The 19124-nt window shown below is 38.1% G+C and overlaps 1 protein-coding gene across 3 annotated transcripts in view; it reads right to left on the bottom strand.

The window, feature by feature from the left end:
• The window catches only part of CNGA1 (cyclic nucleotide gated channel subunit alpha 1), a 60459-nt gene that overhangs the window by 39959 nt on the left and 1376 nt on the right, over positions 1–19124 (bottom strand). The window contains exons 1-3 of one of the 3 annotated variants that reach the window (XM_070451931.1): positions 7435–7975; positions 6659–6763; positions 6163–6220 (exon numbers count right to left, since the gene is read on the bottom strand). The exons of 1 other annotated variant lie outside the window; for it this stretch is intronic. The gene's annotated coding sequence lies outside the window, so the exon portion shown is untranslated. Of the gene's footprint in view, positions 1–6162; positions 6221–6658; positions 6764–7434; positions 7976–19124 lie in introns of those variants that run through there. One more of the 3 variants, XM_070451932.1, reaches the window with a different exon arrangement.

Genomic DNA, 19124 nt, shown 5'->3' with positions numbered 1-19124 from the left:
GTGCCTGCTGGGCTACAGTCCAGGGGATCTCAAAGAGTCAGACACGACTGAGCAACGAAGCACAGCACAGCACAGCAATGCCATTTATGTACTTTACTAACATGTAAATCCCTTAAATTATTTAGCAAGAAATATCTGTTTACCAGTGTTTGGCTTGCTGAGCAATCTAACTCCTTTAATCTCATTTAATTATCATCACATAATCTCATTCAATTATCATCACAACTATGTTTTGACCATATTATGTCACACAAGCAGTGAACTACTTCTGGATAAAATTGAAAACTGAACTGAGCAATCCAGTCTCTAAGTCTGGCAGAGCATGCAGACTTTAAAGCATCATCTTTAAACAAAGACAGTTGCATATTATGCAGCTCAGAGCACCCACACTGTTTACTTATTTGTTGTTAATTCACTCAGTCATGTCTGACTCTTTGAGACCTCATGAATTGCAGCATGCCAGACTTCCCTGTCCTTCAGCATCTCCTGGAGTTTACTCAAACTCATTTCCATTGAGTGGGTAATGCTATCCAACCATCTCATCTTTTGTCACCTCCTTCTCCTCCTGCCTTCAATCCTTCCCAGCATCAGGATCTTTTCCAATGAGTCAGCTCTTCGTATTGGGTAACCAAAGCAGGAGCTTCAGCTTTCAGTTCAGTTCAGTCGCTCAGTCGTGTCTGACTCTTTGCAGCCCCATGGACTGCAGCACACCAGGCCTCCCTGTCCATCACCAACTCCCGCTTTAGCATTAGCCAAAGACAATTCAACTTGTATGAGGATTCCTATATGTTGGTGCTCTCTGGAGTAGAACTTTTTGTGAATGTCCCCCCAAAATTGAGAAAAATGATGTATTTGTTATTCATCCATTATTTGTATGTATGAATACAAAGAAGGCAGAGCGCTGAGGAAATAATGCCTTCAAACTGTGGTGCTGGAGAAGACTCATAAGAGTCCCTTGAACAGCAAGGAGATCAAATTTGTCAATCTTAAGAGAAATCAACTGTGAATACTTGTTGGAAGAGCTGATGCTGAAACTGAAGCTCCAATATTTTGGTCATCTGATGGGAACAGCCGACTCACTGGAAAAGACCCTGATGCTGGGAAAGATTGAGGGCAAAAGGAGAAGAGGGCATCAGGGTGAGATAGCTGGATGGCGTTTCTGATGCAATGGACATGAACTTGGGCAAACTTTGGGAGACGGTGAGGGACAGGGAGGCCTGGCACACTGCAGTCCATGGGGTCATAAAGAGTTGGACACGACTGGGTGACTGAGCAACAACAACATTATTTGTTATACTGACACCAAGTAAACAGATACCTTTTTAAAGAGAAATGCTTTCTTCTCCATTAGTGCAAAGCTATTCTAAAGAATGTACTCTAATCTGCCAATGCAACCAGTAAAATTCAAGCCTCAAAAAAAAGTGCAGAACAACATGCAGTAAACTATAAACAATAGTTATGTCTGTAGACTAGATCTTTGCGTTATTTTAACTTTATACAATATGCACATATTAATTTTATAATAAAATGATAAATTTAAATATAGTTTCTCAAAAGAATAACCCTAACCCTAACACTTTCTCAAGAAGCAACAATTTCACTAAGGCGGTCATTATTATCCTAGTCATTATTATCACCTCTACAATTCACAGAAAGTTTGCACAGGGGCCATCATAAAGTAAAATCTCAATTAATCAAAAGGCAGTTAATAAACCATCAAATAACCAAATATATTTTCTAGACTCATTTTTTTAGCCAAACATTTTACAAGAAAACAGTGATATAAATGCCAGAAAAGTAAACGCCCTGAGAGCAAAACTGCTACTCCATTCCCAATGACCAGAACTAGGAATATTTTTCAAATAAACTTAAAGTATGAATTATAACAATAAAGTCATATATATTAAAACCCTGGAGCATCACAAGACCCTACATCATCAAAGAAAATTTTCTCTAGAATCAATGTGTTACACTAATCAAGGGTAAGAATGAAGACTTTCCGCAATGGTTGGAAGCCTTAATGCATTATCCTCTCCACTTTTCCCCACTCAATCACAAATTTTTAGAATTCTGAATTCTAAAAATTGACCATAAAAATTAATACATTATGATTACCTGCAGGTTTCCTTCACCTTTATGTTAGGGTACCTCACTCAAATATTTGCTTCTCAGGAAATGCAATCTGATGAGAATGGAATTTCTCAGAAAATGGATGCTGATGAGAAGCCTTTGGGGAAAGTCTAAATTAGGGTTTCATCTTCCATAAAATCTGTTGTAATTTTACCTTCTATTATATGTATTGACTATATTTTAAACCATTATGTTAGCCACAAGCATTTACTTCCTTGTACATACATCTACGTTTGCATATGACTATTCCACTTTACCAATTCTTTTCTAAGCTTCTTAAAAGCAGAGAACTTTCTTTGCTCTTTAAATCCTTGGGACAAAGCAAATACAAAATTTGATGGAAACAATAGTGAATAAACATACAAAGAGGCAAATAAGTATTTCTAACCCAACACTTGAGGTCCCCTGGATTCTAATTACATAGGAATTTTGTCAGTCACAATGACTATTTCAAATTTAAGATAATTTTTTCCCTGCTTTTCTTATAAATCTATGTCTTATACCCAAAAGAACACATTAAAACTACTGATAATTTTACTTTAAACAATTTGAAGATAACATAATCTCATCTTTACTTAATGTTTTTGTTTCTCAACACTGGTTGAGCATGTGCTATGTGCCATATAGCTTGCTGCAGTGTGAAGGCAAGGAAGAAAAGAGGAAGGATGGCATGTTAAGACAGGCTTCCAGCCCTAAAGAAGTTAATAAGAGAGCCCTGTAAGTAACAAAAATCCAGTATGACAGTATTGTGTGTATAAAGGCTCTGTGGAGTCAGGAGATTCATGAAAAGCTCTCCAAAGCAGGGAATGTGTGACTGGGTTTTGAAGGATGAGTAGGAGTTTACTAAGGTAGTGGTGGAAATGAGTACTCCTGGCAGAAGAAACAGCATCTGAAGAAGGTAAGGAATGAAGGAAAGAGCAAATATTTCTACTGCCTAGGCTTAGGGTGCCTGGGTGCTTGTGGCTTCCCCTCAGCACTCATGCAATGCGGGACACTTTCTGTGAGTGCCCCGGCCCATCATTGTATTATGATCCAGTTATCAGTGTCTGTCCCACCAGACTTGAGGTCAGGTACCTGTGAGCTCTGATGTTTATGTTTCCAGAAACTTACATAATGCCTGGCTCATAAAAACCTTCCAAAAAAGCTTTGCTTTACTTTTGATATTTATTTTATTGCACAAACACTACTCTCAAAACTTAAACATCTACCCTCTATCATCATTTTAATGATCACATTTAAATACTATAACAGTACAATGTGTACGTTTCTTAGTCCTAATTGCCTTTAGAACAATTTTATCATTTCCCAAGAAAACAATGTGCTTTGAAAAGAGATTTCATTAGATTTACAGATTAATTTTGAGAGAATCAACATACTTAATATATTCAAATTTTTAATTACGTGACAAGGGACGTCTCTTCATTTATTGATAGCTTTTAAAGTCTACTATATATGTTTTAAGTCGTTATAATTTTCATTAAACAAGCTATGCATATTTCTAGTTAAATGTATTCTATGTATTTAAATTTGTATTTGTAAATAAGATTTTTAAAACATATTGTCTCACTAATTACTACTAATTTGTAGGAGAGCTGTCAATTCATATATTTATTTTGTAGCCTATCAACTTATTGAAATTCAGATTTAATAGTTTTAAGTTGATCCATTTGCATTTTCTAGGTAGGCAATACCCACAATTAACAATAATTTTATCTCTTCAAAATGTATATCTTGTTTATTTTTCTCATTTCATTATGTTGAGTAGAAGTTACAGAACACTGTTAAATAATAGATAATATATCCTGCTTCTGTTTCAGTCTCTAGAATTTCTCCTATTTTTCTCACTGGTTCTAGATAAATTTTCTTTACTGTGTTAAGGAAGTTTTCTTTTATTAGTAATTTCCTATTTTTTCAAGAATATACGTTAAACTGCACTAGTTACCTTTCATCAGCTAGAGCTAAGCTGATTTGTAACTGGGAACATTTGTAACATTTGAGAACTATCATGTGTAATTAAAACCACTTGCTTCACACTCTAGAGTATCTATATTACCATAATTCTAAATCTCGGCATAATGGTTGTCTGCTGATGAGAAGGCACATGCTATTTTTCCTTTGAGGGGATGTAGGAAAGTGCCAGCTGTTTGATTAGTGCCATAACCAAAACTTAAAATATGATGGCCTGATTCCCACGCACTCTTATGTCAGGTGACGGCCTCTGGCACGGTGTGGATTTATCCCGCCGACCTACTGATGGGGACACGGTGGGAAACAAAGCAAAGTTTCTATCTAAGACAATCACTGGCACATAATCGGCACCAAATAAGTCTTTATTGAATGATAAATAAAAATATCTAGGGTACTGTAATAGCTTTTTTGGAGGTAGTTTTGGACCCCTTTTTAAAATCATGTCCATAAATTTTAGTCAATTTAAGTTTTACTCTTCAATTTAAATTTAGGCATTTGTTTATATAGAAGACAATCTATTTTATCCAGACTTTTAAGTTTTTAGCACTATTAATTTCATAGCTTAAAAAATTACCTCCATGAAAAAGAGAAAGCTCTATAATAGTGTCTTGCTATTATCTTCAAAGAGTTATTTGATATTTCTCCCCCTTCCCACCCCCTTTTTTTTTCATTTCTAAGGGGTAGGGTCCTTAATTTAAACTTACTAATTTTTAACTTTGACTGTGACCAGAGAATGTATACTTTTTTTTTGCCTAATTGAGATTATTTTTGTGATCAATATGTACCAATATTCCAAGAGTAGAGGAAAGAGGGTATATTCTCTACGTAGCAGTCCCCAACCTTTTTGGCACCAGGGACCAATTTCGTGGAAGACAATTTTCCCAAGGACCAGGGTTGAGGGGGATGGTTTGGTAAGGATTCAAGGGCATTACATTTACTGTACACTTCATTTCTATTGTTATTACATCTGGTTCACCCCAGGTCATCAAGCATTAGATCCTGGAGACTGGGGACCCCTGCGCTATGGAATATAAAGTATAATCAATAATTATTAGGTCTTTTATTTACAGTTAACACCATGATGCTTTACCACCTCCATCCCCATTCTCTTTTTTCTGCTTGCTTCATCTAACAAAACTGTAAGTGAGTAACATTTATAGAAAGAACAGTGAGTGAAAGAATGAATATAGTGGAACAAATTGACTGAGGGATATATAAACAGAAAAGGTCAAGGAGTGAAAAGCTAGTTTATAAGATATGTCTTTAACAGTAGGACCATTTTAAAAGCTCAGATTAATAAAGTCTAACTTTCTGATACAGAATGAAAGCACAAATATTTAAAATCCTGTAATCTTGGCACAATAAACATGATAAAGAGTAGTTTTAAGTTTATAAAAATAAAGTGAAAAAAGTTAAAGTGTCAGTCACTCAGTGGTTCCTGACTCTTGGTGACCCTGTGGACTGAACCCCTCCAGGCTTCTCTGTCCATGGAATTCTCTAAGCAAGGATACTAGAATGGGTAGCCATTCCCTTCTACAGGGCATCTTCCTGACTCAGGGATCAAACCCAAGTCTCCTGCCTTGCAGGCAGATTCTTTAGATTCTTTACCTCTGAGCCACCAGGGAGGCCAGGAAAATAAAACTATCAAATAATTGCTAAGTTTTTAAAAGTCTAATTAAATTATACATGCCTGTCACGGAGAAATAAAAGAAAGCAAGATAATTTAAATTCTGGCTCCATCACATAATAGTAATATGTTACCTTGAGAGAGTCATTAAACCTCTTTAGACCACTTACCTCTAAAGGAGGTGTGCAGGTTGCTATAATAATGCTTATAAAGTAACTAACATTTAAAAAGTTCTTAAATGTCTCCAATGAGTTGGAGCTCATATTTTCAGGAAGTTTTATTAAAATTTATATGAATTTGACAGTGTTCCACCTTCAAATATCTTAACAAGAAAGAAAACCTAGTATATGATACTTCCTTTGAGGAAAGACACATCTGAACAAAGGTATTGTTTTGACTTCTAAAAATGAACTTGAAGGTAAACAACAAGGACCTACTGTATATAGCACAGGGGATTCTACTCAATATCTTTCAATAATCCAAATGGAACAGAATCTGAAAAAGAATATATATATATATATATATGTAACATATGTATACACATACATTCATATATAAAACCAAATCATTGTGTTGTACACTAGAAACTAAGACAATACTGTAAATCAACTATACTTACATTTGTAAAAAATGAACTTGAAACTTGCAAAAAAGGTAGTATTTACTATTCTGTGATATTCAGATTAGCAAGACCAATTGCCAGACTTTATTTAGTGTTATTTTTAACTAAAATTGTATCTTTAACTAAATTGTATTTAGTAGAATATTCATTTATCTGTCAAAACTACAGAGAAATCAACAAAAATAAAACCATCAGTTGTAGCTAGAAAGTATATACCATGGAAAACAAAGCAAATGCTAATGCATTAATAAATCGAGACAGAGGTATATACATATGTGAAAATATAATTTTAATCACCACTGAGTTCTTACCTTTGGTTGCTTAAGCACTATATCTATGTCTTCTAGAAACCGAAGTCAGTGGTGCATCCAAAACAGGGATATAGTGTAAATCTGGACATTGTCAAAATCCAGGTCCTAATTTTTAAAAGAAATAAATATACTGATCTTTTTCCTTTCTTTAAATATGCACGAACAGCTAGTTTTCCTAATCATTCCCAAGGAAAGAAACAGTTCTGTGGCATTGACAAAGGAGGATTTTCATGAGCCAGTATTGGATTTGCGGATTTATATACAGATGAAAATAACAGCAAAGCACCATTATCCTTTGCTAGAGCCCAAGCTTATTAATATGTGACAGATTTAGGAACAAAAGGGGTTTTCTCATACTATACCTCTTAACAAATTTGCAGTTAAACTTAACCCAAGGTAATATTGGCTAATGAATTTTATTAAAGTTCTATTTTCAATTCACCCAGCATTACAATCTGGATAGAATTATAGGCTTTTACAAATTATGACTAGAATTTTAAATAGAGTGCCATCATAATAAAACTATTAAAATATAAATAAGGTGTACTTATTTATTAATTGACCCATTTAATGTGTGTTTTGTGGAAGAGCTGTATGTCTGAAACATATCTAGTCAGAAATAAAATTGGATGAGTTTTAGCGTCCCTGAAAGAATAAGGCATACTTTAGGTGTGGCAATAAGCTATACCAGTTAGTGTCCAAATATTATTCTAATGACCAAACAGCAAATTTCCCTCAGAGTTTTTAATGCGATATTTGATGGTTTACATACTCACTAAGGGCTTTTCTGGTGGCTCAGCTCGTAGAGAATCTGTCTTCAGTGCAGGAGACCGTGGTTCAATTCCTGGGTTGGGATGATCCCCTGAAGAAGGGAAAGGTATCCACTCCAGTATTCTGGCCTGGAGAATTCCATGGACTGTATAGTCCAGGGCATCACAAAGAGCTGGACATGACTGAGCAACTTTCACTTCACTTCACATACTCACAAAACTTCTTTTCTGTAGACTTCCTTAATATGCTTAGTTAGATATCTCTACTTGGAAGTAAGGATTTTTCAGAAAATTATACTTGTCTAATAAAGAAGAACTTCTTGTTCTTAAATTTAATGTTCACTTTACTTCCGTCTCTCTTACACAGTCACCTTTAGGTTGGGGTGGTGTCTGTGACGCCATGCTGAGTTTACACGCAGAGGTTTTGGAGTCACAGGCCTGGCTTGAATCTCAGCTCCAAGTTCACCAGCTCTGAGACTAGAGCATGGTAGTGAACCCTCTGGGCCTCAGTTTCAGTCTCCATGGAATGGACATGATAATACCTTGCAGATCTGAGGATTAAAATGAGATATAATAACATGAAGAGATTATTACACTTCCTAAAACAGAAAAACATCTTTCTGCTTTATTGACTATGCCAAAGCCTTTGACTGTGTGGATCACAATAAACTGTGGAAAATTCTGAAAGAGATGGGAATACCAGACCACGTGACCTGCCTCTTGAGAAATCTGTATGCAGGTCAGGAAGCAACAGTTAGAACTGGACATGGAACAACAGACTGGTTCCAAATAGGAAAAGGAGTACGTCAAGGCTGTACATTGTCACCCTGCTTATTTAACTTCTATGCAGAGTACATCATGAGAAACGCTGGGCTGGATGAAGCACAAGCTGGAATCAAGATTGCTGGGAGAATTACCAACCACCTCAGATATGCAGATGACACCACCCTTATGGCAGAAAGTGAAGAAGAACTAAAGAGCCTCTTGATAAAAGTGAAAGAGGAGAGTGAAAAAGTTGGCTTAAAGCTCAACATTCAGAAAACTAAGATCATGGCATCTGGTCCCGTCACTTCATGGCAAATAGATGGGGAAACAGTGGAAACAGTGGCTGACTTTATTTTTCTGGGCTCCAAAATCACTGCAGATGGTGACTGCAGGCATGAAATTAAAAGATGCTTACTCCTTGGAAGGAAAGTTATAACCAACCTAGACAGCATATTGAAAAGCAGAGACATTACTTTGTCAACAAAGGTCCGTCTAGTCAAGGCTGTGGTTTTTCCAGTGGTTATGCATCAATGTGAGAGTTAGACTATAAAGAAAGCTGAGCACCGAAGAATTGATGCTTTTGAAATGTGGCATTGGAGAAGACTCTTGAGAGTCCCTTGGACTGCAAGGAGATCCAACCAGTCCATCCTAAAGGAGATCAGTCCTGGGTGTTCATTGGAAGGACTGATGCTGAAGCTGAAACTCCAATACCTTGGCCACCTGATGCGAAGAGCTAACTCATTTGAAAAGACCCTGATGCTGGGAAAGATTGAAGACAGGAAGAGAAGGGGATGACAGAGGATGAGATGGTTGGATGGGATCACCGACTCAATGGACATGGGTTTGGGTGAACTCAGGGAGTTGGTGATGGACAGGGAGGCCTGGCGTGCTGTGGTTCATGGGGTCACAGAGAGTCAGACACGACTGAGTGACTGAACTGACCTGAAAGCATGGTAAACACTTGATAAGTGACTATTAAAGTTTTTTAGAGATAAATAGCAGAGTTAAACTTTATTTTATAATAATTAGTCTACTATGACAAATGTGTATGCTTTCTTTTAAAAGTTTAAAATACATTTTCTTAAAAATTTCCTGGTGGTCCAGTGGTTAGGACTCCACACTTCCAGTGCCAGGAGCCCAGATTCTTTCCCTGGTCAGGGCACTAAGATCCTACAAGTCACGTGGCATGGCCAAAAAGAAGTTAAAAAAAAAAAAAAAAAGTACATTTGCTGACTCAGGAAATATCTTACAGTTATTTAGAGCAATCTTTTTCTAATCTTACCTCATACACCAAGTGAAAGTCATGTCCAATGCTTTGTGACCCCATGGACTATACAGTCCAGGGAATTCTCCAGGCCAGAATACTGGAGTGGATAGTCTTTCCCTTCTCCAGAGGATCTTCCCAACCCAGGGATCAAACCCAGGTTTTCCACATTGCAGGCAGATTCTTTACCAGCTGAGCCACAAGAGAAGCCCCAAAATACTGGGATGGGTAGACTATCTCTTCTCCAGTGGATCTTCCCGGCCCAGGAATCAAGCTGAGATCTCCTGCATTGCAGGCAGATTCTTTCCCAACGAGCTGTGAGGGAAGCCCAAAGATGTAACTGAAACAAATATACCTAAACATAAAACAAGATGCCAAGATTAGGAACTTGCTCCCTCATGATGCCATTCATTTTCCCCTGGATTGTCTGTTAACTGAAATACTCTTAGAATGATTCAATGAATTAAATAAGTTTGAGCAATAATTCTGATACCTTTCTTCCTCCTGCCAACTCAACCCCTGGTTGACATAAAACTTCATAAAACTTGCCATTATAAAATAGCTATTCACCAATGAATCACACACACACACCATTAGAATCTCTCATTTATTTTATCTTCGCTTACTAGCTTACACTGCCTTTGTGCACCTTTCCTATTCCAAAACTATAATTAAGGATGAAATGAATATTTTTGATTCTTGGGATGACACTTGCTAGTTGTGCAGTCTTGAGAAAATGACTTAATCTTTCTGAGTCTCAGTTTCCTTATCTGTAAAATGGAAATCTAATACGTCCCTCAGAAGGTTTTTGTGAGAAAAATGGAGGAAGATTACAGCATACGATATGCTCATGGTATATATAAGAGGACACTTAATAACGTGCTCTCTCTCCTTTCGCTTTCCTCTAAACTGGAGCTTTGCAGCACATTGCTTAGGCCTTACCTGTATTCAACATGTTGCGATTGGACTTTTGACAGCCAAGTACGTGTAGCTATTAAATAACTAATAGGTAAAGATACAGAGCTATTTTTTATACCGTGTTTCTAAACAATTTGTTACATAATTCTAGCAGTGTGTGACCCAATAAAATAATTCTCTTCAGTTTTTTAAAATGAAAATCTGTGTTTTCTGTGTGTACAGTACTTTACAATGTGAAATAACAGTCCTTCATAAAGGCATAGAATTCATCCAACATGTAATTCCCGAGCACCACACTATGCTGGGTGCTGTTCTAAGATATGGGAGCCCTTTCCTTAGAGATTGTCCACAAGAGGGAAACAGGCAAAGCAAGAGGTGCTTACAGAAGAGTGTGATAGAGGGTTAAGGAAGCACACAAAAGAAGCCCTAAGATTTGGAGAGGAAAAGAGTTGGTCAAGAAAACTTCTGGGGGAAAATTATCTCTGCTGAAACTGAAGGTAAGTAGGAATGTTGTATTTATATATACAACACACATACTAGGATATTTTTCTGATTTACCCAAATTTAAAAGGGTAAAAGTATGTTTCATCTTGTTTCATTTTGTTTTCCCCTCCAAAGGACAATTAACTTGACCTGGTCTACCAATAGATTTCTCTTCCTGGGACCTGCAGTAACCTTGACTGATGGAGAGAACACGGCCACACTGGATTATCTGTTTAGTAGGCTACTTTTAGTCTGGTTCCCAGCCTTGCTTCGTCAGCTCCCTCTAAATCTTTATAATCCTATTTAAACTGCCTCTAACTGTATATGCTCATTTGTGTGACATTGATTCTGTTGTATTTTCATTTCAAAAATTGTGTGATTTAAAGGATTCTGGCACTTGGCCCTAAATTATTAAATATTTGATAGTATGTCTTCCAGCATACCAAGACCTGTAGTCAGAATGGTCAATGATGTCTTCTCAACACTTATAACCATAATAATTAAATATCGTGTAAAGTAAAAGTCACTCAGTAGTGTCTGACTCTTTGTGACCCCATGGACTATACACTCCATGGAATTCTCCTGGCCAGAATACTGGAGTGGGTAGCCTTTCCCTTCTCTAGGGGATCTTCCCTACCCAGGGATCGAACACAGGTCTCCTGCATTGCAGGCAGATTCTTTACCAGCTGAGCTACATTGTTTAATGTCTGCCTTCCCTATAAAAATTGTAAACTCCACAAGGGATGGTGTCTGTGTTATTCACGACTGTATCTTTAGTGTCTAGCTCAATACCACGCATAACCATTCATTTAACAGATATTCAGTGCCAGGATCCCTTCTAAGCACTAAGAAGTTTAATAGTAAACAAAACTAAGTTCCTGCCCTCATGGAAGATACATTCTAGTGGGGTAGGACAGCACAAGACAACAAACTAAGCAGTAAACACAGAAGTCAGACAGTGATCAACAATATGATAAAATAAGGCAGGGGGAGAGAAAATGATGTGGGGATAAGGCAGGACAGTTTTAGACGGGTATTCAGGGAAGACCTCTCCTAGATGAGACCTCAATATAGGCACAAAGCTAGTCATGCCTAGTTCTGGGGGGCAGATCCTGCCTAGCAAGAAAACATGTGCAAAGCTCAAAAACAGGACTGCCTTAGAGTATTTAAAGAACATCAAAGAGGTCAGGTGGCTAAGTTAGAGGAAACAAAGGCTGGAGGGGAAGGAGTTAAGGTCTTAGAGGACAGATCATGTGAAGAACAGTTAGGAGGCTATGCCAGCAAATCAGTGAGAGATGGCAGTGGTTCAGACCAGGATGGCAGATGTGGCGATGATGAAAAGGCGTGCATTTTTAAGACAGAGACAATAAGATTTGCTGATTGAGTACATGGAGGCGGGGGTGGGGGTGGTGTGAGTGAAAGAATGAAGTCCAGGTGGACTTTAGATTTTGACACATGAAACTAAAGAAGAGATTGTAGGATCCTCTATGACCCACATCCCAGAATTTTAGAAATAAAAGCAAAAATAAACAAATGGGACCTAATGAAACTTAAAAGCTTTTGCACAACAAAGGAAACTATAAGCAAGGTGAAAAGACAGCCCTCAGATTGGGAGAAAATAATAGCAAACGAAGCAACAGACAAAGGATTAATCTCAAAAATATACAAGCAACTCCTGCAGCTCAACTCCAGAAAAATAAATGACCCAATCAAAAAATGGGCCAAAGAACTAAACAGACATTTCTCCAAGGAAGACATACAGATGGCTAACAAACACATGAAAAGATGCTCAACATCACTCATTATCAGAGAAATGCAAATCAAAACCACAATGAGGTACCATTATATGCCAGTCAGGATGGCTGCTATCCAAAAGTCTACAAGCAATAAATGCTGGAGAGGGTGTGGAGAAAAGGGAACCCTCTTACACTGTTGGTGGGAATGCAAATTAATACAGCCACTATGGAAAACAGTGTGGAGATTCCTTAAAAAGCTGGAAATAGAACTACCATATGACCCAGCAATCCCACTTCTGGGCATACACACCGAGGAAACCAGATCTGAAAGAGACACGTGCAACCCAATGTTCATCGCAGCACTGTTTATAATAGCCAAGACATGGAAGCAACCTAGATGCCCATCCGCAGACGAATGAATGAGGAAGCTGTGGTACATATACACCATGGACTATTACTCAGCCATTAAAAAGAATTCATTTGAATCAGTTCTAATGAGATGGATGAAACTGGAGCCCATTATACAGAGCGAAGTAAGCCAGAAAGATAAAGACCATTACAGTATACTAACACATATATATGGAACTTAGAAAGATGGTAACGATAATCCTATATGCAAAACAGAAAAAGAGACTCAGATGTATAGAACAGACTTGTGGACTCTGGGAGAAGGCGAGGGTGGGATGTTTCAAGAGAACAGCATCGAAACATGTATATTATCTAGGGTGAAACAGATCACCAGCCCAGGTTGGGTTCATGAGACAAGTGCTCGGGCCTGGTGCACTGGGAAGACCCAGAGGGATCGGGTGGAGAGGGAGGTGGGAGGGGGGACCGGGATGGGGAATACATGTAAATCCATGGCTAATTCATTTCAATGTATGACAAAAACCACTGCAATGATGTAAAGTAATTAGCCTCCAACTAATAAAAGTAAATGGAAAAAAAAAAAAGAAGAGATTGTAATCTAATGAGATAGGAAGGCACCAAGAAGAACAGGATGGGGATAGAGGGAGATGGGTGATCTATTTGGAAAATAAGGAGTTAGTGCATGTCAGTGCCTCAGTAATACTCATTGAAATAGATGAATGAAAAATTTATGTATTTTCCCGTACCTGTATTTACCTTATTATTCAGGATTCCAGCAAGAGAAAGTAGAGCCTGTACAGCTTTGAGAGTAGCAATACTGATAAGAAGATAAACAGTAGAACTGCCTTCCACTGCCCTTTGAACTCAAAAGTTCTTAAATCCCATTAGCATAATTTGGGAGTCCAGGACCCCATGATACTATAACATGATGTGGTATATACATGAAAACGTGTTCTTTTCTGAGATGATCCGTGATTTTCATTAATTTACCACTTCCAAATAGCTAGTATGTATCCATATTAATATAATATACATTTATTAAATATCTTTTCAATCTTCTTCATTCAATAAATCAGAATCCAAAATACATAAAATGTGCAAGATTGACAAAATGCTAGTGCCCTTATTCAGTTAAGAAAAAATGGGGAGTGTTACATGCCAGGCACTGGGATAGGGAGTGTGCATAACACTCCCTATGAGAGGCAATCTGGCTTAACAGTCAGGATGTCAGATACACTTTGGTTCAAAATCCAGTTCTTCTTCTTGTTAACTGTGTTACCGAGGGCAAGTTATAAACCTTCTCTATTTCATATCATATAATATCACTTATATGTGGAATCTGAAAAAGTGACACAAATGAATTTATATACATATTACTATACATAAAATAGCTAAGCAGTAAAGACCTACTGTATAGCATGGAGAACTATAATATAATAACCTATAATAGAAAAGAATGTGAAAAAGAATATATGTATAACTGAATCATTCTGCTGTACACTCCAGTCAGTTCAGTTCAGTCGCTCAGTCATGTCTGACTCTTTGCGACCCCATGGAATGCAGCACACCAGGCTTCCTTGTCCATCACGAACTCTCAGAGCCTACTCAAACTCATGTCCATTGAGTCGGTGATGCCATCCAACCATCTCATCCTCTGTTGTCCCCTTCTCCTCCTGTCATCAATCTTTCCCAGTATCAGGGTCTTTTCAAATGAATCAATTCTTCACATCAGGTGGTCAAAATATTGGAGTTTCAGCTTCAGCATCAGTCCTTCCAATGAATATTCAGGACTGATTTCCTTTAGGATGGACTGGTTGGGTCTCCTTGCAGTCCAAGGGACTCTCAGAGTCTTCTCCAACACCACAGTTCAAAAGCATCAATTCTTCAGTGCTCAGCTTTCTTTATAGTTCAACTCTCACATCCATACACATCCATACTACTGGCAAAACCACATCTTTGACTAGATGGACCTATGTTGGCAAAGTAATGTCTCTGGTTTTTAATATGCTGTCTAGGTTGGTCACACCTTTTCTTCCAAGGAGCAAGCATCTTTTAATTTCATGGCTACAGTCACCATCTGCAGTGACTTTGGAGGCCCCAAAAATAAAGTCTGTCACTGTTTCCCCATCTATTTGCCATGAAGTGAGGGGGCCAGATGCCATGATCTTAGTTTTTTGAATGTTGAGTTTTAAGCCAGCTTTTTCACTCTCCTCTTTCACTTTCATTAAGAGGCTCTTTAGTTCTTCTTCACTTTCTGCCATAAGGGTGGTGTCATCTGACACAGTGTAAATTAACTATACTTCAATTTTTAAAAATATTTTCTAAGTCTTCTCTATTTCTTAGTTAAAAGATATATCTAACATAGTAAGTAAAGTTTCTTCCACAAATGTGGTGTTCAATATACGACTGTGTGTGCAGGCTCAGTCACTCAGTCCTGTCTAATTCTTTGTGATCCCATGGACTGTAGCCTGTCAGGCTCCTCTGTCCATGGGATTTTCCAGGCAAGAACACTGGAGTGGGTTGTCATTTCCTACTCCAGAGAATCTTCCCAACCTAGGGATCGAAACTGAATCTCCTGAGTCTCCTATACTGGCAGGTGGATGCTTTACCACTGAGTCACTTGGGAAGCCCTCAATACGTGGCGAGATTTCTGCTAATGAGCAAACTAACTCCTTAATTATAATTTACCTTTTAAGGCAGATTTGTTTACAGGAAAAGAACATACTAATTACAGATCATAATCATCCAACCTGTAAAACCAGACCTACTGAATTAATAAAACAGGATTTTAGAGCCTACAGAATCACAGCCCTACCTGTAAGAAGTGTACATACCTAAGTTCAGTTCAGTTCAGTCACTCAGTCGTGTCCGACTCTTTGCAACCCCATGAATTGCAGCACGCCAGGCCTCCCTGTCCATCACCAACTCCTGGAGTTTACTCAAACTCACGTCCATCAAGTTGGTGATGCCATCCAGCCATCTCATCCTCTGTCATCCCCTTCTATTCCTGCCCCCAATCCCTCCCGGCATCATGGTCTTTTCCAATGAGTTAGCTCTTCGCATGAGGTGGCCAAAGTACTGGAGTTTCAGCTTCAGCATCAGTCCTTCCAATGAACACCCAGGACTGACCTCCTTTAGGATGGACTGGTTGGATCTCCTTGCAGTCCAGGGGACTCTCAAGAGTCTTCTCCAACACCACAGTTCAAAAGCATCAATTCTTCGGTGCTCAGCTTTCTTCACAGTTCAACTCTCACATCCATACATGACCACTGGAAAAACCATAGCCTTGACTGGATGGACCTCTGTGGGCAAAGTAATATCTCTGCTTTTTAATATGCTATCTAGGTTTGTCATAACTTTCCTTCAAAGGAGTAAGCGTCTTTTAATTTCATGACTGCAATCATCATCTGCAGTGATTTTGGAGCCACCGAAAATAAAGTCTGACACTGTTTCCCCATGTATTTGCCATGAAGTGACGGGACCAGATGCCATGACCTTAGTTTTCTGAATGCTGAGTTTTAAGCCAACTTTTTTACTCTCCTCTTTCACTTTCATTAAGAGGCTTTTTAGTTCCTCTTCACTTTCTGCCATAAGGTGGTGTCATCTGCATATATGAGTTATTGATATTTCTCCCAGCAATCTTGATTCCAGCTTGTGCTTCATCCAGCCCAGCATTTCTCATGATGTACTCTGCATATAAGTTAAATAAGCAGGGTGACAATATACAGCCTTGACGTACTCCTTTTCCTATTTGGAACCAGCCTGTTGTTCCATGTACAGATCTAACTGTTGCTTCCTGACCTGCATATAGGTTTCTCAAGAGGCAGGTCAGGTGGTATGGTATTCCCATCTCTTTCAGAATTTTCCACAGTTTATTGTGATCCACACAGTCAAAGACTTTGGCATATACCTGGTTACCATTGTGCTATTGTAACTGAAATTACACAACTCTTCATAAACTATCATGCAATTTAAAGGAAAACATTTATTATTACTGAATTTAACTGATCTTAAAAAACTGATAGAATTTTGATTAATTCTCATATATCTAAAAGAAGCTGAGTAATAAAATTTTAGCACCTGATGTTAACAGTTGCTTAGAAAACCGAACAGACTTAGGAGTCAAACTAATGTAACTTGCACACTGGCTCTGCCAATTAGCAAGTGTTTGTTTTTATCAGTATATTGATAGTTGAAGGGATCCTTTTTATCAATTAATGGTAATTAGAGATATTCTACACAAAACTCTTCCCACAGGTCTAGCATACATTAGAACCTCAATTATGACAACTATTAAGATATTATTTACTGAAAGGTCCTGGAGTTCCCTATTAATTAATAATTACTGCTAGAGTATAAAATTTCTGGTTGTGTGTGGGATGTGTGTGTATGTGTGTTCTGCTCTGTCCTACTCTTTGTGGCCCCATGGAGTGTATCCCACCAGGCTCCTCTGTCCATAGAATTTTCCAAGCAAGAATGTTAGAGTGGGGTGCCATTTCCTACTGGAGGGGGTCTTCCCCACCCTGGGATAAAAGCCATGTCTCTTGCATCTCCTGCATTGTCAGGCAGATTCTTTACCACTAGGGCCACCTGGGAAGCCCACAGAATTTCTAGGTAAGCAACATAATTAAATATAGAAGGGCTCTAAAGGATTCAGAGTAGGGAAGGAACCTATCACGGAGGAGATAGGGTTGTGCATTACTGACAGCAGTGCCAAGTTAAATAACACTTGAGTCAGCGTAGATTATTTTATCAATTTCTATGTGGACAAACTTTATACTGTTTGCTTGTCAATACAAGTCATAAAATGATGCTTAGTTTCAGAAATAAACCATAAATTTTCAATATCATGCTCAGGGCTTCCCTGGTAGTCCAGGGGTTAAGTATCTGCCTTCCAGTGCCGGGGACTCAGGTTCAGTCCTTGGTCGGGGAACTAAGAGCCCACATGTCTTGGAACAGCTCAGCCCGTGCATCACAACTGCTGAATGCGAACGCCTCAGCTACTGAAGCCTGCATGCCTAGAGCCCATGCTCTGCAACAAGAGAAGCCACCACAATGAGTAGCCCCGACTCTCCACAACTAGAGAAAGACCCCCGCAGCAATGAAGATCCAGTGCAGCCAAAGATAAATAAATAAATAATTAAATTTTAAAATTTATTTTAAAAAGCAGAAAAAGGTGATCTATAACCAGGAGGAAAACCACTCAATAGTTGCAGATCTAGATTGATATATCATCTCAAAGATACATTTTTCATTTTAAAAAAAAATATCCAATTAGCAAATGGGTTAAGAGCACAGACTCTGAGGCCCCAGTTAGCATCCCAGTTCCACCACTTACTAGCTATATGTTCACAGGCAAGTTTTTGAGTCTCTATGTGCCTCCCTTTTGTCATCTGTTAAGTAAGGATTAAGAATAGTTTCTATCTATTATGGTAATTTACAAAGCAAATATTCATAAAAATCTCAGAATATTTGTCCATATAAATGCTACATATGTGTCAGTTAACTAAGTAAGTAATAAATAAATAGTACTTTAGATCCCTGTTGACTATCATCACCAAACTTTGATAAGGTAGAATTTTCAACTCTAAGGTATAAACAAAACTTTTAAATAGAAATCTAAGCTTTACAGTAATCCAAGTTTGGCATAAATCTCCCTTCCTTTCAACTTTCACCTCCCTATGCTATTCCTTCTCCACCAAACCAATCACATGTGAAAGTGTGTACTTTGTATTGTTTTGTTCGCTGATCTTAACTCTTCACTTAGCCTAAGAACAAGAAAAGCAAGATTGAGCCTCTGCTATGCAACTCCTAGGTAACAAAGTTAATAGCACTGTTCATGATTACCTACAGCAAAGGCAAGATAGGCAGACAAGAGTATTTCCTTCCCTGCCGAAGCCCCAGAACACAGAGGCACCCCATTCTTGTGGTGAGAGTTTTACCAGGAATTATACCCATATCTTGCTGCATAATTACCTGCTACCAAGCCTTCCAATGAATAGCTGGTTAAATTATTTAATCTCATTCTTTTCCTCCGAACTCTCTTCTGTAAATTAGGGGTTAACAGACTATGTTGTAGGATATAACGAGTTAATACACATTAAGTGCCTACATATGCATGGTGAAGTAAGACTATCATAAACGTCAGGAATTAGTCGTTTCAG

The sequence above is a fragment of the Odocoileus virginianus genome, chromosome 21 (genome assembly GCF_023699985.2).
Source record: "Odocoileus virginianus isolate 20LAN1187 ecotype Illinois chromosome 21, Ovbor_1.2, whole genome shotgun sequence".
In the NCBI taxonomy this organism is placed as follows: Eukaryota; Metazoa; Chordata; class Mammalia; order Artiodactyla; family Cervidae; genus Odocoileus; species Odocoileus virginianus.
This window is presented reverse-complemented; position numbering and strand designations above follow the sequence as displayed.